The following is a 23212-nucleotide window of genomic DNA, read 5'->3' on the forward strand; positions in this document are numbered from 1 at the left end:
GGGACTTTCTAAATCTAGTCAAAAAGGCAAGTGTTGACGAGAAAGTTTCCATAGACCACAGAACTAAGTTCAAACTGCCTGTCATTACTGCTAACTCTCCAGACACATCTACCATTATTTACAGAAAAATAAACTATCTGATCCTAGAAAACCTTGATTTAAATATAAGTAATTTAAAAATATCTATGTAAAATTACTGTACTAGGAAGAAAAAGAGAAAATCACAAATCAAAGGCAGCTGAACAGCACATAAAATAATGTCTGTACATAACTAGTGAAAATCCTGACTACTATTTCTTGAACTAAAACATGATACAGAAGAAAACATGACATCCATCAAAGCAAGAACATAAGGCACAGCTGAAAGAAATCAGCAAAGATACTCTGTAACAGCAGAGGGATACCATAAGTGAGCTAGTTATTCAGCAAAAGGGAGAAAAGGTGGAGGAGGGTGAAGGAACTTCCAAATATAAAGGTAAAAGAGGATTTAGGGACATCCAGGATTTACATGTGTCCTCTCCAGCATGATGGTCTCACTTCCTCCACAGCCCCTGATTGTCACTAAAAAGAGTATCTCAAGACAAGCCGAAGCTGCAAGGCCTTTTCTCACCTAGGTGTGCAGGTTACACAACAGCATTTCCACTGCATTCAGTTGGTCAAGAGCAACATTCTATCCACCCAGATTGAAGCGGAGAGGGCAGAGGTGGCAGGTTGGCAAGGTCAGATGGTAGAAGAGCATCTGGGAGGCAACATACTGTTTCATCCATCTTTGGAAAATACAATCTGCCAGAGCAAGATACATCAAGGTCGCCGGGAAATGTGTTTCACACGTGGTGGACGTCCATCAGTTATGTTTCATAGAGAGAAAAGAAAAGCAATGTTTAAAAGAAGCCATGTAAGTGGAGACCAGTTTGAAAAGCCTCTAGTAACCTAATTTTTCAGAACAAGGAGTGAGAATTTGGTAGAAACCACTTAAAATTGATACTGAGTAAAAGAGGTGTAAGTATTTCATTTAAGATGCAAATGTCACCATCATAAGAGCTGGAAATAATGTAATTAGGTGGGGGAAGTTAAGCAGTAATAATGCATTTAGGGAAGCTGGAGTGAAATAAAAGCACACACATTACCTTATTCTAGACTGTGAAGTCAATAGATAATGCCTAAAATTACTACATTAAGATTCAGTATTGTCTATACCACAGGAATTATATAAGATTTCCCAAGGTATCAAAATAAAATATTGCCATTTCTACCTGTAGGTGTTTGTATCTGGAATATGAGATAAGTTTATTTTTCATGCATATAATATACATACTGAAACTTTTACATATAAAAAGTATATATATATATTTATACATATTGGGATTCTGTTTTGAATTTTTTGTTTACTAATAGTATACGATCAAAAAATTTAAAGATTACTGATAAATAGCTATAACTTAATGACTCAAAGAAAATAAATGACAAAGATAAAGCTTCACATTCTAAAAATGAACACACACACACACTCCAACTCAAATACAACAAAGGTTGAGTGAGCAATTTTTTAAGGCATAATAAAAAGAAAATATGAGACAAATTAATTATAGGCATAAATAGAAACTCTTGTGTCACATCAAGAGATCAGAAATATTCACTTAAACAAACAAACAAAAGCCTCTAAAAATGGCTCAAAGCAAAACCCAGTGATATATACAAGTAACCTAAAAATGTTTGAAATGAGAACCATGTCTTAATTATCAAATAAGGTTTAATTCATGTTGAGTAGCAGTAAATAGATTTTGAAGGACAATTTATAATTTTAAAGAATACATACCACAAAAAAATGCCATAAACTTTTATGCACAAAAAAATCAGAGCATAATTTGTTTCATAAACTGCAATAAATGCTAAGAAAACGTAGTAAAGAACCATTCAAAAATACCCTAAAGTATTTCTCAAAGTACTGCCAAAATTTTACAAAATATTAAGAGAAATACTTTTAAAAATTTATATTTATGGAATATAACTAAAGTTTTCATCAGAGGATGATGGATTTAAATAGCTAATTTACATATGAAATGAAGATAAATGAGTCAAGTAACTAATTCAAAACTTTAGAAAAATATAACTGAATAAGCCAAGGGAAGTAGGATGAAAGAACTGGTAAAGCATAAAGGAGAAATTAATAATTTTTAAAGTACAAAACAGCCCATGAACTGATTTTTATGAGAAAAATCAACAAAATAAGTAAAATTAAAATAAAATACAGTAAGCAAGCATCAGAAAAGCTAGTCATGGAGGAAATAAAGTTAAAATCTAAAAACTAAGTAGAGAAAAATCATAGATACAAATCAATTTTTGATATCTTATTAAACAATATAAATATGAATATTAATATGAAATTAATATTTTATGAGCAATATAAATTTGAAGGTTTACCTGACATCAAGTAGAAACTTGCAAGTTCCATACTAAATAATTTAAATTTTGAAAATTTGAGATCATCACATAGCTCCCCCTAAGCAAGCTCCAGGCCCAGATAGTTACATAATTCCTTTTAACTTTTGAGGAAGAAGAAATACTAATTCTCCCTAAATTGATCCAGAAAATAAAAAGAAGTCAGACCACCAGTTTACTGAGATCAACAACACTGACCCCTACCTGACAAAGGTTACATACCAAAAAGCACTAAAAAGCAATCTCATAAAGAAAATATAAATAAATAAGCCAGCAAATTAAAATATATTAATAATCTGAAATAAAACATGAGCAAATTGAAACCAGTAGCACATAAAATAGGAAGGCAAACAGTTTATTAGTGATTAGAATAGAATCAGTAATGTTTATCAAAATGTGAAAACATTACATTCATCTCTGTAGATGCCAAGAAGATTATATGTCTAATAAGGGACTGACTACATAAATTATTGTACAGCCATTTGAGAGAATATCTGCAGGATTCATACTGATAAAGCTTAAGTTATAGGGATCCCACATTGTGCATTACAAACTGTTAAAAGGGTTGAGGAGGGGAACTTGGCACAGAAGAGCACGCATCATTTAATTCCTTAATATTGTCAGGGAGGGACAAGTTTTCCTCCACCTTCCTAAGTTCTTCCAGCTGGTCTAAGAATTAAACTAATGTAAGACAAAGTAACAGAAGAAAAACAAAGTATAATAACATATATGCCTTCTGTATACATGGGAGAGCCCAGGAAAACTTGAGTAACTTGCCACAGTGGCCAAAACCCTCACCTCAGATACCACCTTCAGCTAAACACAAAGAAGGATGTTGAGTAGTGGTTTGGGACCTCAAAGAGAAAGACAATGCACATGGAGATGGAAAAGCAAATATCTGGTGAGTAAATGTTTGTTGGGGTCTTGCAGAGACAAAAAGTTGACTGATCAATAGCTCTGCCAAGTCTCCCCTACCACACCCAGCCCGTATTTTTTGCAGGTATTTATGGTGATAGCTCTATTCCAGGAACAAGCCCTTTATCTAAATTCTTTAAGCAGCTAAGCAGAAGGTATGAAGAAAGACTTTCTTAGTATTTTGTTCCTTAAAAACCATCATCCTAAATTATTCTTTATGCCAAAGAAACATGTTGGGGTAGCAAATTTTGCTCCCCTTCAGTATAAGCTATAATATAAAACACTAGAATACAGGAATTCCTAGAATAGAGGAATAATCCCCTAACATGAAAAGTTAGACTACATAAAAATAAACTACTTCTGTACAGAACAAATTGCTATTAAGCCATAAGAGAAACCATCTGTGGGAAATTTTTACATCACATATGATTTAAAAAATAGTCTTTTAAATATATAATGAGCTCTTCCTTCCAAGCCATTAGAAAAAAAGATTAAAACAATTTGTTTTTTAAAAACAGGCAAAGTACATAAAGAGTTCACAGGAAAAAATATGGATGGTTTCTAACTCTACAAAGAGGTGCCTACCTTGCTCAAAATAAAGATATGAGGAGACAAAACCGTCAGAATACCAGAGCTCAACTTCTTGATATTACACAAAGTTAGGGTTGGGGAGGCGGAAATAGATCCCTGTACCTCTACTGAGTTCTTGCAGCTGGACAAATAATAAAATTGATATGACAAATTGACACAAGACAGATTAATGGAAGAAAAGCAATTTTAATTCATGCACACAGAGATCTCATATAAATATGACCTAAGAAGTGGCCAAAGCAGGACATTTTTATACTTCTTAGATAAAGAAACAATACATTTGTGAAGAATTGACAGCACAAAGAAACTTAGATGTTGGGTGCTCAATTAGTGAAGTATTTAAACAGTTTTTTGGACTTAGGGTAACAAATTAAATAAAATTTGTTTATACTGGCTTCTCAGCCTGAATTCATCTCTAGCTATGAAGGGTATCCTACCTCCAGATGTCACATGGGAGATTATTTCTTGCATTCAGAGAGACAAAAATGAGGGTCAGAATGTCCCTCTTACATTGGCCATTTAAGTAACTTTAATTTAAAATAATCAATATGGCACTGTAGCATATTTGGGGGTGGTTCGTGCTGAACTTCACCATTAGTGAAGGTATAAAACATTTAGTGGTAGAATAAATGGGTGCAAGCCCTTCAGAGAGCAATTGAGAGAAAGAATTCAAAATTAAATACACAAATACTTTTGAAGTTTTATTTCAAGTAACACATTTTACAGCAAAACCCACATATGCTTCTGGAAGCACATAACAGGAAATGTCTACCCAAGTAGTCTTTGGTGATTGCTCCAAGACGTGGTTCACTGCCCCTATTAATTGTTCTCCTGTCTCCCTTACTTAGCCTTACTGAGGTACTCCTCTCTCTATATCACATTTACCTATTTTCTCGCCATTCTTCTTTTTACTTTTAAATTACTTGAGAGCAGAAATTATTTCTAAATAATTGTATATCCAGGAATCTTTCATAATACCTTGGAAAAATTAAGTGCCTAACAAACACTTCTTGAACAAATACTGAGTGAGAACAATGTAGGTAAGAAATTAATGAGTCACTAAGTCACTGGTAAGAAAATATTGGTAAGAAAATATGCTGAGCCACTTTTAATATCCCCAGGTTTCTCTTATTTCCTCTTGGTTCTACTTTGAGGAAATTCTGTGCAGATGTTGGAGGTATTTTAACTTCTGTACTTCATTTTCCTCCTTTTTTTCTTTGCACCTCTCAGGTGAGAAAACAGCTCTCAGATGCTAGAAAGTGTTATGTTTATCATTCCCAGAAATAATGACACTAGAAACAATGCTCTCCTTCTTACTCCTGTGTGTTCTATTATATTTTGTTTTTAATAGATGCCTTTTCCCCAAGCTTCCATGCTTCCTGAACATTGTGTGAGATTGTTTTTTGATTACTAAGATGCAATGCAAAAGGTGAGTTGAGAAACTATGACACACATTCAAGAGGGCAGTCCTCCTCCAGGTCAGAGTTAAGGAGATGAGCAGAAAGTCATTGTTCAAGGATAGAGGGAGCAGATGGCTGGTGTCAGGCACGGGAATGTGGTAGAAACAGGCATTTGGGGGCACTCAATGATGATAGTGAGCAATAGAGATTTGGGGAATAGACATAAATATGCAAATTTGGAGACTGACATGAACTGCCAAAAAGTTAATGGACAAGTGAAAATATCCAAATTAGTGTTAATGATGATAAGGAAGATAGGAAATCAGGTAGACTTAGTCTTGATAACAAAGAGTGTTAGTAATCTTATAAATTTGATTTATTAAAAATTATTTTTCCAGGAAGCAAACATATCCTCTCCCACTCTGGACCAGAAAGCTTTAAGCCCATCTAACTGTGAAAGGCTCAAAATTTGCATAATAGCCTTGCTCACTTTGCCTTTACAGTTGCCCTAGCTAATTGGTTGAGCATGCCACTGATTTTCCCCAAATCTCTATGAGAAACAGACCTTCTGAGCTCTAAAATGTAGGCCACTTGTCATCAGTGCTCAGTGTAAAACATATTGGTGGTGGCAGAGTCTAACCCTGAAATATCAAAGCGTTAAGACAAAGTACATAAACAAGACAGCATGTGCGACAGCCCTCTCCACTTTGTTGTTACATGCACTGTCACAACATTGGGAAGAAGAAACTCAGAAAGTTATTAAAATATTGCAGGTGTATAACCTCTATGAATGTGGGTCTCTCTGAATCAGGCCTTACTGCTGTAACAAAGTCTGGTTCCCTTAGGTTGACAATATTTTGTGCCAATAAAATCTCCCAAAAAATCCTGGCCAAAATTCTCAGCCTTGTGGTAAATTTCCTATGACTTATAAAGAATCATGGTTCCAGTAAAAGGAGTAAGAGTGTCCAGTATCAGTAACAAGTATGTACAAGATTTAGTTTAAATAACTTGTCTCGAGCCTGATCATGAAATATCAAAAGTGATAGTACACTGATCTTCCAGTCTCTGTGGAAGGGTAAGAGTCAGACTTTAATGGGCGCTAATTAGCAGACACAGCCTAAACAAAGAAAATTTTTTTTTGCAAAATCAGGAATAATTCATTGGGCTGAACACATCTTGTTGACTAACTGCTATCCTAAAGTACCCAGTGCTTTTCTACTGGCTCACTTCAAGGCTTAAAAAATTCCCCCCTTTTCTTTCAGGGGAAAGGATTTCAGTCTCTCTCTTCTATTGCAATAATCTTAAAGTCTTCTTTATCCAGTGCAATTTTACTTTGACACCCAAGATGAATGCAGTTTGGTCTCGGGAGCATATTTACCCATTTGAGTATGACTTTGTGAATGACACAGTTTTTGCCAAATGTCAGTGATATTTCAGAATTGTTTTCTACCTTCCCAAATATAAAGTTTATATGTCATTCATTCATATACTCTGTAATCAGAAATAACTAATGGCATAATTCTGCAGAGAGCACATGCATCCAGAGTAACTGCCATATAAAAAGAGATGCAGCAGATACATGGAAACATGGACTAGAAAATATTTGTATATTCAATAGGTTTCTGAAAAATAAGAGTAAAAATATCTGTGAATACCAGAAAGCTGCTTTAGTTTTACTTATAAAAAGTACCATATTTTAAATTAGAATTTTGATCTCCGGGCAGCAAATAATAAATTAATATACTGTAATTTATAGACATAGAAATGCTTTTAACTATAGAAAAGCATAAGATTACCAAAACAAGGATTTGAACTATCATCTTGTCACCATTAATTTAAAAAGTAACATGGAGCAGCCCTGAAGGTTAGAAGAGGATCTTTCTACCAATCCCCTGTAGCTTGGACTTTACGAAACATAGACTTTTGGGGTTATTCCAGCAGGCTCATGTTAGTGGAATCTAAGTGCTACTGAGGACACAGCAGAAACTCTTTTGAATTTGGGTGTGTCTCTATTAAAAAGGATTTTCTCCATGTTCAAGCAAGGTCAGCCTGGCCATTTGAAGATAAATATACACATACACGAGAGGGTACACCTCTCTAAACAGGCTGCCGCATCTGTTCAAATAACACATTTTCCATTTTCATTACTTAAGTCACACGCTAACGGTGTGTTACAGATGCTGCAAGTTTTTTGGTAACACTATCCTGCTAACTTCTTTGGAAAGTATCCCTGTATATAATGCATTGCTACTCTGCATTCATAAAGTTTGCTTTGGTCTAAAAGGCATAGGGGCAAGTTTGCCTCCTGCTTTCTATCTTATTTTATTGGAGAAAATTTTCAGTATTAACTGAACAAGATTTAAAAATATCAGATTACATAATTTTGAAAGAATGTATTCACATTATTCCCCCCAAGTAAAGTAATCTTATCAAGTTTATGCATACCTACATTAAATATATTTCATTGTTTTTGCTTTCTCATTATTTACCCAAGAAAGAATTACTGCAAAATATCTTTCAACCAGCATCATTTTTACATTATAATACTGTACCTCAGAAATTTAGAAAAATCTGATAAATGTGAGGTTTTAATTGCCTTGGGTCTTTTTAATACATTAATTAAAAATATTAATCAAACTGTCTAAAGCATCTGTATTACATGTACTCACAAGAGTTGTTATAACTCAGAGGCTTGGGGTGAGGCACACTCTGATCTTAATCATTGGAGATAGTAAAAAGTCAGTGTCACGAAAACAGGGTAACTGGGCAACTGATGAAATGCTCAAATGGGCAAATGCAAGCTGATCTAGATGGGTGTCAAAGATGGAAAAATGAAAATTCAGGGGGGAGGGAGAGGTGGGGTAAGATAGAATGAAGATTGATGAGAACCAACTTTTGAAGACAAGGTGAGAAGAAATCGATATCTTGGGCAGCTGATGCATATATAGTCAGAAGGTAGAAAGAGTAGAATTCAGCTCCCAAGCAGAAAGGTTCTTAAAAGCCAGCATTCTCAGGTTTCTAGAAAACTGGGCTGTGACTCACCACAGATCCTGGCCTCCAAGCCAAACCTAATAGTGTCAAAGAGAAACAGAAGACAGAAACTTTCTCATTTTGATTTGACAAATGCAGTATACAAAATGAGGAGACATTGCAACATTTAATACTCTAGGGTGACCAGGGCTTACTCTATGAAAACAGTTCAATAGTAATACAATGAAATCCAGACTTCACAAGGCTCAGGCTATTCATCAGTTGTGTACAGAAGCTGGCTTGAAAGGTCAGGACAGCCGGTAAGTGGGTACACCTCTTCCCAACTTCATCGTCAGTGACTTCATGACAGTAGTTTGAAACTGGCTATGTCAGGAGTATTTCTGCATTGGAAATTGGCAAATGCTACAAGTCAGGGCTTTTTGCCTTTTTTTTTTCTTTTCCTCAAGGCAGTTGTTAAACATTTACCAGCACATTCTAGCTCCTTTTATTTGTTTACCTCTTCCAGTCAGAGTTAGCGCAAGACCTGAGTTTAACAATGAAAATCTTCATCCCTGACTCAAATCAACAGGGACTAGGATGAGAGATTTGATCTTCTGTTTTCCCCAGCTACTATTTTGTGACACAAAATAACCACTTGGGTATCATACTTGTAACAATAACAAAGTTACAAAACAATCAAAAACATTTTAAAACCTGTTAATGTTACTGTGTTATAATAATAGTATGTATCTTCTTAAACTCCTAGAGAGTTGTTTGGAAATGTTTATCAAGATAATTTCATTTTTTGTATCTCAAAGATTAACCATTCAGGACACCAACAAAATTAATTGCTTAAACCAGTATTTCCCCCACATTTTCAGTGAAATGTGGCCCACTACATTTTGAGACTAAAACTATTTCCATAATCATATAAATTTGGAAAATAGAATGTGTACTGTTCAAATAAGGATCAGTGTAGTTACAACCTCAAAATCTCTGTAGTTACAAAAATGGAGACAGATTTTCTTCTCATGTCAGTTCATTACTGGTCAGCTGCAACCATGCGCTCTTCATCCAGGGACTCGGGGTTAGGGAGCTGCCCCTATCTAGGGCATGCTAACTGGTGACAGAGGGAAAAGAGGGATAGTGGAATCATGACGGTGATGCCTCTTAAACGTCCTTCTGTTCATAAATAGCACAGCTCCACTCATTTTTTTTTCCCCACCAAAACCAGGTCAGTGGAGTAGAACTCATAATCCTCTCCAAGGACTCATAAATAATTAGAACAATAATGCAATCTAACTCATGCACCACACTGTATTCTCCTCTTTGACATTCACATGTTGTGTTAATGTTTTGCAGAAATTTGGAGTAAAAAAAAAAAAGTCCTTTAAAATTGACTTCCATTTCCATTGGAAGTAGGTCGCCATTTATCACAGGTTGCCACTGTTTCTAACACATAATTAGGATCCTAGAAGGTCACTGCCTGTCAGCTTAGAATATCTATAGATATATATAAACAATTCAAGTTGCCAATTTCATCCAGAAGACTTGAGTTTTTCTTTTTATTAAGTAAAAAAATGCAGAAGTTTTTTTTTTTTTTTTGAGGAAACTTGAAATCAGTCCTACCATACCTCACTTCACTGTGCTATTTGAATTAACACCCCAAAAATGATTCTCTCCTTTCTGAGGGAATCCCTCAAAAATAAGTCTTTTCCTGGTTCCACAAAGTTTTACATTCACAAAGCTCTGTGCTTTCTTGGTCTTGATGCAATTTCCCACTGTTCTCTTTTGCAAAACTTTTTCCTCTGACCTTTTTAGTCCCTGTCTCACAATAACAAATAAATCTGTCTAGTTGACCTATTCCTAATGTCCCTTCTAGCTCCTTGTCTTAATGCCTCCTACTTGAATATACTTCTCCTTAATATCATCTGTTCACACGCAGTACTGCTATTCCCACCTGCTAAGCAGCCCATCACCATGTATCCTAAGGGACAGAGGTTAGAAAAATTATTTCCAGACTCATTGGCCAGCACCATTCTGGTGTAGGTTCTGGTGTAGAGTCTACTAACCAGAGTCATTTGTGTGTACAAGTTGGAAGCTAGAAGAGCAGGTGTAGGTCAGCATTCAGCCGACTGTGGATCTGAGACTTACCCGGTGGAACTGGTGCTTCCTCCTGTTAATCTACTTCCAGTCTACAGGTAGCCACGATTATTAGCAATGGTTTTCTCTTTTTTTTTTTTTTTCCCCTCATAATAATGTCCTAAATGAACAAGGCATCTTCCCCATTTTGTAAGCCTCTAATTCTCTACAGCAAATCCTTTCCTTGAAATAGCTAGAGGCATCTGTTTTCCTGACAGATTTCTGGCTGACAGAACACTGCTTCCCTTACAAAACCCTATTAAATGCTGTCCTCTCAGTCTCCCATCTTTGGCAGGGGAACGTCACGATAGCCGTTTACTTCGTGGTGCTCATTTTGGACAAGCACTGCTTCGTCCTCCTCTGTATCAAGCAGCTGCTCACCAGTCTCATTTACTCATCAGTCGTCTTGGCTCCTCACTTGTCATCTTCCTTTTTATTCTGACATTTATCCCCATCTTCAGTAAACTAGTGACCAGGTGACAAAGTTATCTGAATCTAGAGACTTTATTTTCTGGTTTTGCAAAATTCTACTTATCTCATACACATTCCACTCCCCCAGTCCCCTCTGGTGTCCCCGTCCTGGACTCTGCTGTCACCCAATATCACTTCTGTTTCTCAAACCTTAAATTACAAAATCTCGCTCTGATCAAAACATTCTGCCCTTCTCACTAAAGCTGCTAGCATCAGCTTATTTCCATCAAATTTGGCCTTCAATCAAAGAATTCGTCATTTCTATGGCTACTCCCAAGTAATGAACACAGCGATGAAAAATAGTTATCCAGACTGATGCCACTAAAATGTCATAATCTTCAACATTAACACAGCACAGCACTTTTTCTCCCGCCTTCGTCAGCTTTCTCCCTTATTTTCCTCTCTCTCGCTATTATTAACTGATGCTCAGTGACTAAGGAAAAGTTCTTGATGTAGTCTCTCAAACTGACATTTACCAAGCCCTGGCCTCTGAATTCCAAATCTGCCTACTCCAGCATCATTTCTGAATGCGTCCTAAGAAATAGTTACCTTGTAATTACACAGAAATCTGGTGACTCCCAGCTCTATATTTCAATTCCAAATCTATCTCTCAAATTTTCAACCAGTTTCTGCAGATAAGTAGCTAAGGAACTGTTTTAAATAATACCTTAAAGTATTACTCTCCTCACCTATGCAGAGAAAGTGATGTGAGACTGTCTCCAAGGTCTTTCATATTTCCAGGCTCCCCCAGGTTTATTTTAATCAATTACTGTTTATTGTGTACCAAGACAATAATTGTAGTCATGGGTATTTTATAGTAATTGTGTCAGTTAGAGACAATTCTTTATTGGACACTCAACAGCAGAAAAATGTGAATCAATTAAATAGGCCAGAGTTTTTGGTGGATAAAAGAAAAATAATTTTCTGCTATTTACTAGGCTCAAAGAGTATATTTCTTTTATGGCATTAATTTACAAGTTACAAGTAAAGTATGAGGTATCTTCATCAGGGATCTATCTTCTCCAAAAGATCTACTTGTCCAAGTTTCTTTGGTATAAAAATCCCAAAATATTTCCCTCCAGGCCCATTGGCTTATCTTTTCTACAGTTGCTGTGAACTCCTTTCATAGAACATAGACTCTTGGTCCTATCATATATCCATCTTTTATTTCTTTTTAGTACATAATTCATTCCAATGCCTCTCAGCAGAGAAAAATGCAAATCCTTACCTATTCCATTATATACTATTTTATTTAGTATTTAGTAATCCAGTGATTTTTTAAAATTTTATTTTATCACTTTTTTAGGGTACCAAGTATTTTTAACTTTGCTTTTTGTTCTTTTCGTTCTTTTCCTGACATTCTTGTAGTATTCTTGACAACTTAAGGCAATTGCTATCTTCCGGACTGCAATTAGTATGAGACTCACACCTAATAAGTTTAAGTGTAACAAGATTAAGAATCATCTGCTGAGAAAATGACAGAACTGAAAAGACATCTTTGCTAAGATCTTTACAGTGGTTTCCAACCAGCATTAGTACACTCACTCTTACTGTCCCAGGGTCTACATAGGGGACATTTGGAAATGTATAGAGTCATATTTGGTTGGTACTGTGACTGGAGCAGAGAGCTATGACTGGCATTTAGTGTTTGGAGGACAGAGATGCTAAATTTCCTAAAATGCTAAATAGAGTCCTGCAAAATTAAAAATCATTCTGCTCAATATATCAATGTGAAGGCTAATACCATCTTCTCCCAGCAACAGCTTAAGCAGTTAGGAAATTTAAGCAAATAAATAAGGGAGAAATTGAATATATTTACTAATTCTCTGTGACTAGATCCTCCTGGTATAATTTCATTATTTGTTGGCAGTGTGGTGAATTTTTCCAACATCAAACACTTTGGAACCATATTCAAGTATATCTGTAAAAACTCACTTAGAAAACATTTCATGAATTCTTCCATTTAGGTTAAAAAAAAACAAAACAAAACACTATGCATATTTCTTGAGTCTCAGAACTTTAATCCACATTGCAAATAATTCATAGTTGACTATAAAATCCTTATAACATTAACCACAATTATGTCTCAATGATCCTATTAGCCATTATCAACTGAAATTTTAAATGCTGACACATCTGTAGTTACTAATTTATAATTGGTTTTTCATTATTTAAAGGGAGTCAACATACTTATGGATGATAAAAGTGCCTGAGATAAGACATCTTATCTGACCAAATGAATGCAAATGGCAATGAGTGTTTGAACCTAGAACAAGTATCTGGAGGCTGTAGTAATGACAAGCAGTTTCTATGACAACCATGTCAACGATCTGTGCAGAAGGATCCACATTTCAAAGATAATGTTAATTCTGCCTGGGACCAGTACGTCAATGTTATTAGCCATATTTTTGTCTCTCTTCAGCTAATTGCTTTGTGGCTTGTATCAGTCATAGGTCTGTCAGTAAACATAATTACTTTGCACTAAGACCATAACTTAATTAGAATTTCAGAAGGATTAAAATTCAACAATAGGTTTACAAATCTGTGACTGAGGTCTCCCACACGGGGGCATTGAGATCAAATCCTGGAGGTGCGTAAAGAGAGAGATAATGCAACCCACAGTGTCTGTCTCTGAACCCTGCTTAGCCAAGGAGAATCAATCCTGAAGACTCTTCACATTTTTCTCCAGGCTGGATGTTATTAATATTGATAATACAGCAAATTTCTTATAGTGAAGGCTAGAATTTGCATTTAATTAAAAGTGAAAATCTGGGTAAGGTTGCTCTCCAGGAAGTTTGGGAGCAGACTCCATTACAAGAAGGAACGGGAACAGACCTGAGTATCACTCATTTGGTCTGGTTTTGGCATGATTTTCCTCTACATCCTTGTAGAAAGGGAACACTGGGATAAGGGCAAGTAATCAGCCTCCAAATTCTGCTAATTTACAGCCCACCCTACTATGCTCCAGTTACCCTTATCATTTCTTCAATATGTAATTGGATTCCAGAGTTTAGAATAAACAGATCTGGTCTGATTTTGTTTATAAATTTCCTAAACTAGTTCTTTCAACAATATGTAAAAAGGACTATATCAAGTTCTTTAAGCTCTTGCATATCTTTTCCAAAGTTAAAAATACGATTTGTTGAGTCATTACTGGAAGGGGAAAAAGCAAAGGCAAAGTGTTACCACCTGCAGCCAGCAAGCTCGGGGTTGAAGCAAGCCTGTCAGTGAGTGACCATATATTTACTGGCAACATGCCATGGAAAAGCGCAGTAAACAACACAGGTGCTTGTCCTCATGGACCTTACAGATGGAAAAGGTATGTTATTCAGAACTCTTGACTTTTGCAGTAACAGTAATATATGATAAAGTTGTGGCTGAAGCACAAACATAAATAAAGAAGCCAGAATCCTTTAGGTTTGAAACTATCTTAATGTTCAGTGTCCAGAAGCCCGGGAGGACCATTTATGGGTAAACCGAGGACTGCTTCTCAGACCAGAACATCTCTCTACAATGTCTGTTTCTGCCCTTGGTCAGGCACTAAGGACATAACCTGTCCTTTCCTTCTGAAATCATCAGCACTGTTTAGACTAGGAGCCTTTTTCTTTAGCTTTCCCCTTTTTGCTCCTCTACAGAGGGTCATACTTGTTACCAAGAGTTTTACTGCTCTTTGTCACTAAGAAACAAAAAACAATAAAAACAATAAATATCAAGGAATTCACAAAGACTAAGAAATGTTCCTAAATTGTAGAAATGGCCCCAAGTGAATTGATTTTTATTTCCTTGCTATTATAGTGATAGGAAGCATCCTGAATTCTAAGTTCCACTCCTCTTCTTAGGGAGCGGCCGGGGTGGGGGGGTGTTTTCCTGCTCCTCCTTCCTCATCCCAGTGTCCTGAGCTCATCTTGAACTGAATACAAGCATACTCAGAACAACCCTTGATTCCTCCGTTGCTTCAGCTGGTCAATTTTCTTTGTGAAGATTTCAGGACTGAACGTCACTCATCTCTCAGTGCATGCCATTTATATAACCATATAGATTAGCTTTCACAAGTTTATGTATGGTGAAACTCAAATTTAAAAATGGTATGATTCAAAGCTTGCCTACTGGAACTAGTTATCAGCATCACTGCCAGGCAGTAGAGTGGCTCTATAATATTTTGCACGTTTCTTAATCACCAGCTATTGAGCAGTCAGAGACTGATATTTATTTCACTCTAAACAGAAAATGGTATTGAGGGTTAGCTAGATTAAGATAGCTAGGAGACTTGGAAGGTGTAAAAATAAAAACAAAACACAAACAAAATTGGAGGAGATACTAGCTACAGATTGAAGGTCATTCAATTAGTTAGGAAGAGTCAATTGTTTGGAAGATAAAGCCATAGCTAAGTAGGCAATAATACAGGCTATTTTCAATAAAATACTAAATGGCAAATCCAGAAGATGAGTGACAAGCTGCCTAAAACGGTGGCAAGAAGCCTAAGATAACGCCTGGCAAAGGGCAGTCAGCACATTCTAACAGCACATAGCAGGACTTGTACTGATTATAGAATGGGCACCGTCGTAATTACAGAACAGGATATTTGCTGTGTGTATTCTGGGTGGAGGCAGGGACCGCAAGGTGAGAGAAAATAGACATCACTCATGGGAAACTAGTGAAGCAGAGACGGGATCATTTATAAGGACCTGGGGATGCAAAAATGGGTGAAAGTACAAGGAGTGAAATAATGTTGGTCGAAGTACCTCCCACAACATATGCATCCATTACAAAGGAAAAAACTGACAAACCACGTTGTGAAGACACTAGTAGATGCCACCTTCACCAAGTGATCAAGGTGCATGTCACCAGCACTGAGACAAACCAGCATCGTACATCACAGCACAAAATAACTGGCCTGTCTCTCAACAATGCCAACGTTGGGGGTGGGGGTGGGAAGCAAAACTAAAGGCTGTATGAGATTAATGGAGACCAAAGACAATGACTACTGGAAGCAATGTAAGATCCAGGGTTTTTTTTTTTTTTTTTTTTTTTTTTTGCTATTAATACCATAATTGCAGCAATTGGCAATATCTGAATAAAAACTATAGGTTGCATACTATTATTTGTCTTCAATAATTTCCTGATGATGGCAATTAAGCAAAATGGTACACCTGCTTATTTAGGAAGAAGACACTGAAGATTTATGGGTCAAGAGGCATCAAGTTTTCAGCTTAGTCTCAATTTATACAAATCATGTTTACATAGTATAGAAAGGAAAAGATGAAGACACATAAGACGTTAGTATTTGGGTGATCTGGGTAGAAAGAAATCTTCTGTACTATTACACAAAATTTTTTGTAAGTCTAAAAGTATGTCACAGTAAAAATAAAAAAGGTCTTTTTAACCAGGCAATTTTTCAAACCAGGTACTCAGACACAGGAAAGTAAGATAAGGGCCCACTTACTGGAAGTAGGAAGAAACTAAAGTCTCAAGAACAAAAGAGTGTTACCAAGGACGTTTTTTACTGTTAGTAATAGAAGCCTAACAAGACTTGATTTAAACAAGCAACAACAAAAAAGGGTTTTGTAGGGATACTGGGGTAAATCACAGACTTAACAGGGAGGCTGCAGAAACCAGGGAAGTTCTGGTAATCTCCGAGCCTAAAAGCAAGCAGACAGGTCTATAAATACATTTCTCAAACCCTTATGAAGCCCTTAGCTTATTTCTGAGTATCTGCCTCATGTAAGATCAGATGTCAGGGACAGGCATTGATTTAACTGGCATTGGTCACTCAGGGGACCAGTCAATCACTTTAGATGCGGGATCAGCCTTATGATCAACCCTCTGTGTCATATGTCAAACCCTGGGGGTGGAGGGATGGATGCACAGCTACCGTGGAGTACTGTGACTGGCAGCTGTGTGACAAATTTTACGGTTGCACTGGGCGAAGGATCAGCTCCCTAAAAGTTAGGAGCAAGTATTGCAATATTACAACCAGAGATATGGTTTGAGTGAAGATAGATTCCAATCCCTCATCAAGGGTGGGCCCTAATTTTTCCAACTTAATGCATTGGATAATACGCCTTGGACAAGAAATGTAAAGCCAATACACTGGTAAGAGTTGAGCAAGAGAAGAGAAAAAACTAGAATTTGATGACATTTTTTGAGCTCAAGGAGACCATAACTGAAGCCAGTTCCACCACTGAACTAATTAATAGAACCAATAAACTTCTTTGCTTATATCCAGTTGGGGGTAGTTTTCTGTCACCTGCATCAGAAATATCCTGACTCAAGTGTTCTACTAACAAAAGAAGAGGGAAAAAAATGCATGGTGTTCCCGCAACACACACACACACACTTTAATGGAGAGCTTTCATCACTATAAGTAGAAAACAAGATCAAATCAAACTCAAAATAAGCTTATCTTGATGGTGAATCAGTGTAACTCAAACGTTCTTTAGATCCACTTAACAGACACAACCTCCATCTTAGTGTCTGGGGTAGGGCCATTTTTATAAGTGAGGAGAAAAAAGCAGAAGAGACTTGAGAACAGGGAATCAAACATGTGATAATAATTTTGACTTGAGAACTGCAGAATTATTACTTGCCTAAATTTATTCGAGCCAAGGAAACTTATGTAGACGACTTCCAAGAGATGTACACTTTCCTTACCCTATTAACACCCATCAATTTGTACAAGAATTTGAATTAGGTTTCAAAGAGTGCATTAACTGACAAATTTCAAATTGTACCTTCTTTTCTGTCATCTTATTACCATCCCTAAAAGAGAGATGATCAAATTTATGGCTTGAAGAATTAACAGATATTGGTAATTCATTGTCTTCAGCTTTAAGATTTAAAGGCTGACATTTTGAAAATAAATGGCTGACTTAATACATCTCTCTAAGCTGGTTGCTTAATATCTCTATTTCTATTTTTATCTGTAAATGGCATTAATTATATTTTCCGACCTCCCATAAGAGCTATAATTACTGTTGGTAAAGCACTTAGGTTTCCATGGATAAGGGAGACTGCGTAAGGGCCATGTATTATCCTCGTCATTATCACTGCCCTGGGCAGCTGCTCATTAATAAGTGCCTTTGAGTAAAACCCCATGAAAGGTTTAATAGATGTGAGACAGAAATTGGTCAACCTTAGCCGTATTCACTGCCAAATTCAAGTCCAAGGAGGAAGAACTTCTCTTTAATTAGATCCCATCAAATGTCATCAGAAAAGGAATACAATAGTTTTAAAGTGTTTTGACAACTCAGCATTCATTCATTTAACATTTACTGAATATCTGTTATGTGCCAGGCACAGTTCTGGGTTCTGAGCATACAGCAGGGAAGGAAAAAAATGCCTTTGTGGAGCTTAAGATTCTAAAGTGAATGGGGCTTAGATTCACCTGGGCTATAATTTTTTTCTCTTCTGATCCAAATCCTACTTATCTTTTAAGTTCTTCATCCAGTGCTCTGTCCCTAATGCCACTTTTATAACACACCCCAAATCACTTTTACTTTTTCCTTCTCTGGGAATATGTGTCCTAAATATTTATTTTTCCAAGCAGTAAACTGCTGCACATATGTAAAACTTTAATGTTTGCATGCCATTTTCCCCTCAAAGCATTGCATCTTTCCAACTGTCCAAGGCACCTACCCAGCACAGTACTGTATAGTGTGCTCATAAATGATTCCTTAATTAAACATGCAATATGTGTTATCTAATATTTCTCTCATTTACTAACAAGTAAATGAAGGCTCATTTAATTCAATGAGAGTTTAGAAATAATTTCTAGACATCTGTAACCCTCTGCCAGGCATCCAGGCAAGACCAGGATTTGAAGAAGAGTCAAATGTAGAAAAATAGATTTTCTGGCTCTGCTCCTTCACTGCCCACCTGCTATTGCAGAATTTCCTGCTTTAAGCAAGACATTTGCTGCCAAAAATCACTCCATTCATCCTGCAGTATATTTCCTGGATATCACAACCATGTCAATTAGCAACCACAGGGCATCCAAGCATTATTTCTTCTAGTCTGGCCCTTTTTAATACTGTTAGTTACTGAGGCCCCAACTGTCTCCCAAACTAGATGAAAACACTTCATATCTACTTAAGTACAGCTTCCTTTTTTCCCAAGTACTCTCAGTGCTACTTATGCTGTAGCTGCACACTCTGGAAAACAGGCAATAACAAACAAACGTTCAACTTTACTCAATGTTAGGGTTTCAAACCCAGGTGGTATGTTGAATAGGAAAAAAAATTATGTTTCCTTTAACAACATCTAGGAAATACTGATTTTGAGTCTCTCAATCTTAAGGACTCTTGAGGCAAAATATCTCCATCAGTTTCTACATCTCTTGGTTGATTTCTTCCTTTTCTCTCTTACCTTCCCAACTCCTCTCCCTCTGCTCCCCAATTAATTAGTTATATAATTAGTTAATAATTAATATATATAATTCTTAATTAGTTACATAATTAAGATCCTAGTGGCTGGACAGGGAGCACATTTGATAAATAAACATCATCACGTGAACAGACTCAGCTCTGAACCCTCAAAACGTGTTATATGGTCAAGCTTATCTAATTCTTTGAAGGAAGAAGTATCTTCTGAAAAGTTCCTCCATGAAAATAGTTTTTTTGAAGCATCCTCATTATCTGCTCTGAAATGACTATTTCTTAGGCTTAGGCTGAATGGGACATGCATCTTAACAAAACAGTAAAGAGGACAATGAACTGGGAAAGTACAAATCAAGCAGTCACTCTGCTTTGGTCACTCCACCACACTGACTTTTCAAATATTTGAAGGTTGTAGCAAAGAAGATAAACTTTGCTTGTGTTACTTTTAATAAATGGAAACTATAAAAAAGTCAATTTAGACTAGTTGCATACTATAAAGTTGTAATTAATACTATTTAAATTAGCAATAATGATGGGTATTGGGTGAAGTTACTTGACAGTGAAGAAAGAAATGACCAACCATTGCTCTTGTCAGTTAAACCACCGCACCCCAAAATTCTACCCATAAACCTTCAGAAAGTGTTTTATGTAAGGAACGGCAGGAAAATGAGAATCTAATGTCACCCAATACCATTATTGTAGCATTCTGTTAAAAGCTGAGTCCAAACACATGTTTTAATCTTGGGATCTAAACAGACTTCTACTCTCTCCATCACTTTCACATTTCTTCCTTTCTCAAATTCAAATCTTGAGATCTTGGCACATTCCTAACAGTTGCATGGAGGAAAGAAGTCAGGAATAAACAAGCAAGGTGGCTAGATTCAATCTCAGCAATGCCATCTTCTGGAACAAGTCACTTTCTCTGTGCCTCTATTTTCTCATCTGTAAAATGGGAAAAATAATCTTATCTACTTTACACTAGAGTTGTAATGAACATATTAATGCAAAATGCTTCAAATAATGAATAATAAACAGTAAGCACTCAATAAATATTAATATTGTAATAATGATCATTATATTATCATCATGACCATCCTGATATCTTCATCACTACACATCAGGTCCTAGTCCCACCTGATTGATTATTTACACTTATAGGAGAAGGAAGAAGAGAAAGATTCCTTCTGAGTTCCTAGACCCACTCAGGCATCTCCGGCCTCATGAAGTACAAGTGAGCAGTTAGATGATGTGATCTATTCAGGCACAGAATCCACCCCAATGTTGCCCAGTTTATTATGAACTTGAACTAACCGGTGAAGACTTCTCTCTTAAAGAAGTATGTGACATTCTTTTTTTAAAGTAAAATTAAAATAAATTTCTTCAAACCGTCTTCTCAGAAACTAGAAAATGCCTCCTGGGAAAGACGCAATTTGGAAGAAAGGGAGGGATGCCACTGAATTACCAAAAAAAAAGGTGGGGGAGGGGTACAAAGCGTGCTTTTCTCCTGCAAGCTTGTCATTTCCTCTTTCAACATTCATTCTCTTTTACTTTCTGTATCTGGACCACCACCCATCCCTCTTAGAGAAACTAATATGAACCATTGTTTTAACTACTTAACTACTATTTCTTGCAAGACTAAAATTCACATAAAATGATATGCTTTTTATAAATGATTTCAAAAGTTAGAATTTCAGGCCAAAGGAAACACATTTAGAAGATTATATGCACTTGATGATTATCATCTCATAAACTTTACATAATTGCTAAAGACAACTGAATGCACATCTTGCACGTGGACACTAAGATTATTATCTTCCTAGTATTCTGGAGCTGGGTAAAGGGCACCTCATGGTAATTGCCCTCTCTTGCAGACGTGTCTTACCAACCCAACTAAGTTGTAGAGTTGGTTGTACATATCTTTCCATAATTCCAATAGAAAGTAACATGGCTCAGTGTGTGTAACAGGGGGTAGTGGTAACCATGATGGAAAACTGAAAGATGAAATTAGCTCAAAGTGCAACAAATAAAACCTTAAGTAAATGAGAGCTATTGTAAGAATTGTTGACTGTTGCAAAAGGTCACAGAAGATATTGATAGGGGTGTTTACAGAAAGAACACTTAATTATGATAATCTAGTATTCTACTTAATTTTCTAACATACTGACTTTAGGATTTTGTCATATCTAAGAACTTATTTAATATGTTTTAAATCAAATGACTTAGTATAAGTTGAGCTTTGAAAAGGAATTGTTAAATTAATACCTTAAATGAAAAACCAGTATCATTAGCCATAAATAGAAAGTAGTAAAAGTAAATACAGTTAGTGAAGCAGTGTTACTCATTTTTCTTTTTTATTTGCTTAATTCAAGGACCATCACTGATAATTACACTGATATCTTTTTTGTGTTGACTTTACATTGTAAAATTTGAGAAGTGTTTACGTTATGCCTGATTCTTTAGTGTAAATTACTAAATAATCTTGATCATGTTTCTTAAGGAACAACTCTCAGAAGCTCTTCTGAAACTTGCTTTGTTATTTCTGAGCACAGTAACTATGATGTGGCCGTTTCTCCTTCAGTTAAGTTATCACTTTAGTGCTACTGATATGCTATGGACTGAATGTATTGTCCATCTCCCAAATTCATATCTTGAAACCCTAATACCCCATGTGATGGTGTTAGGAGGTAGGGCCTATAGGAGATAATTAGGCTTAGATGAGGGTGGAACCCTCATGATGGGATTAGTGCCCTTATAAAAGAGACACCTGACACCCTAACTGCCCTCTTTTTTCTGCCCACCATGCAAAGATACAGCAAGAGGGTAGCTGTTGCAAACCAGGAAAAGGGCCCTGGACAGGAACCAAGTCAGGCAACCTGATATCAGACTTCCCAGCCTCTGTAACAGTGAGAAATAAATTTCTGTTAAGTTACTCAGTCAAACGTTTTGTTTCAGTAGTCTGAGCTAAGATATGGTATTAAATTCTTCCACAGAGGAAGTCCAAAAGACCATCTCCACAATGAAATGTAGAAAATGAAACAATCTTAGGAATTGTTTCCAAAAAATCACAGAATAAAAGAACCACCTTCTGTATGACAAATAGTTTCTTTAAATGTCCATTTTGCAAACAGAAGACTGTTAGACCACCAAAATAGCTACCCTTTAATTTATTTTCAATAAACCTCCATTTTATTTAAGATTAAGGCTTTAGGCATATATTTATCTTCTCAAATAAGCAGGTCAATTTTTAATTGATTACTGGAGGTACACTACATATGCTAAAAGAAAATCTATTTCATCCTCCAGAGAATGGACATATTTTTCAATGAGTATCTTTATAAAAGTATCTAGATAACAGAAGCATAGGTCTTTTATCTGAAGAAAAATTTAGAAGATATGACAATTTGCTTTATCACTTTTGGATGTATACAGAAAAAGGCAAACAATAATTCTGAATAGTGCATATTGCATCAATCATTTATTCAAAATCACATTAAATGCTTTCTCTGTGTCAGGAACTCTGCTATGGGCCCAAGTTAAGTAATTGGTGTACAGTAGTGAACCTACATGATATAACACAGGATGGTGTTAAGAATTTATTTGTTCTTTACGGAAAATAGAGTATCTCATTTTTGCCTCATTTAAAGAGCCCATGTGTTACTTGTTTTTAATCAAATGCATCACAGACAAAAGCCCTCAGCATTGCTAAGGCAGGGGGACAGTAAAAGAAAAAGCAGCAGCTAAGAGAAATGGAGCAGAAAGTGAAGAAAGGTCTTTGGAAAATTCAGTTCACAGAAAGCTTTCAGTATGTAATTTATTCATGGGTCCTGCAAGACTGGGTTCATAGACAGCATCCGCCTATTCTCTTGGTTGTGGTGGTCATCGCCTAAAAGTCTCAGCTCATAGCCTGAG

This window comes from Camelus dromedarius, chromosome 1, assembly GCF_036321535.1.
Source record: "Camelus dromedarius isolate mCamDro1 chromosome 1, mCamDro1.pat, whole genome shotgun sequence".
Taxonomy (NCBI): Eukaryota; Metazoa; Chordata; class Mammalia; order Artiodactyla; family Camelidae; genus Camelus; species Camelus dromedarius.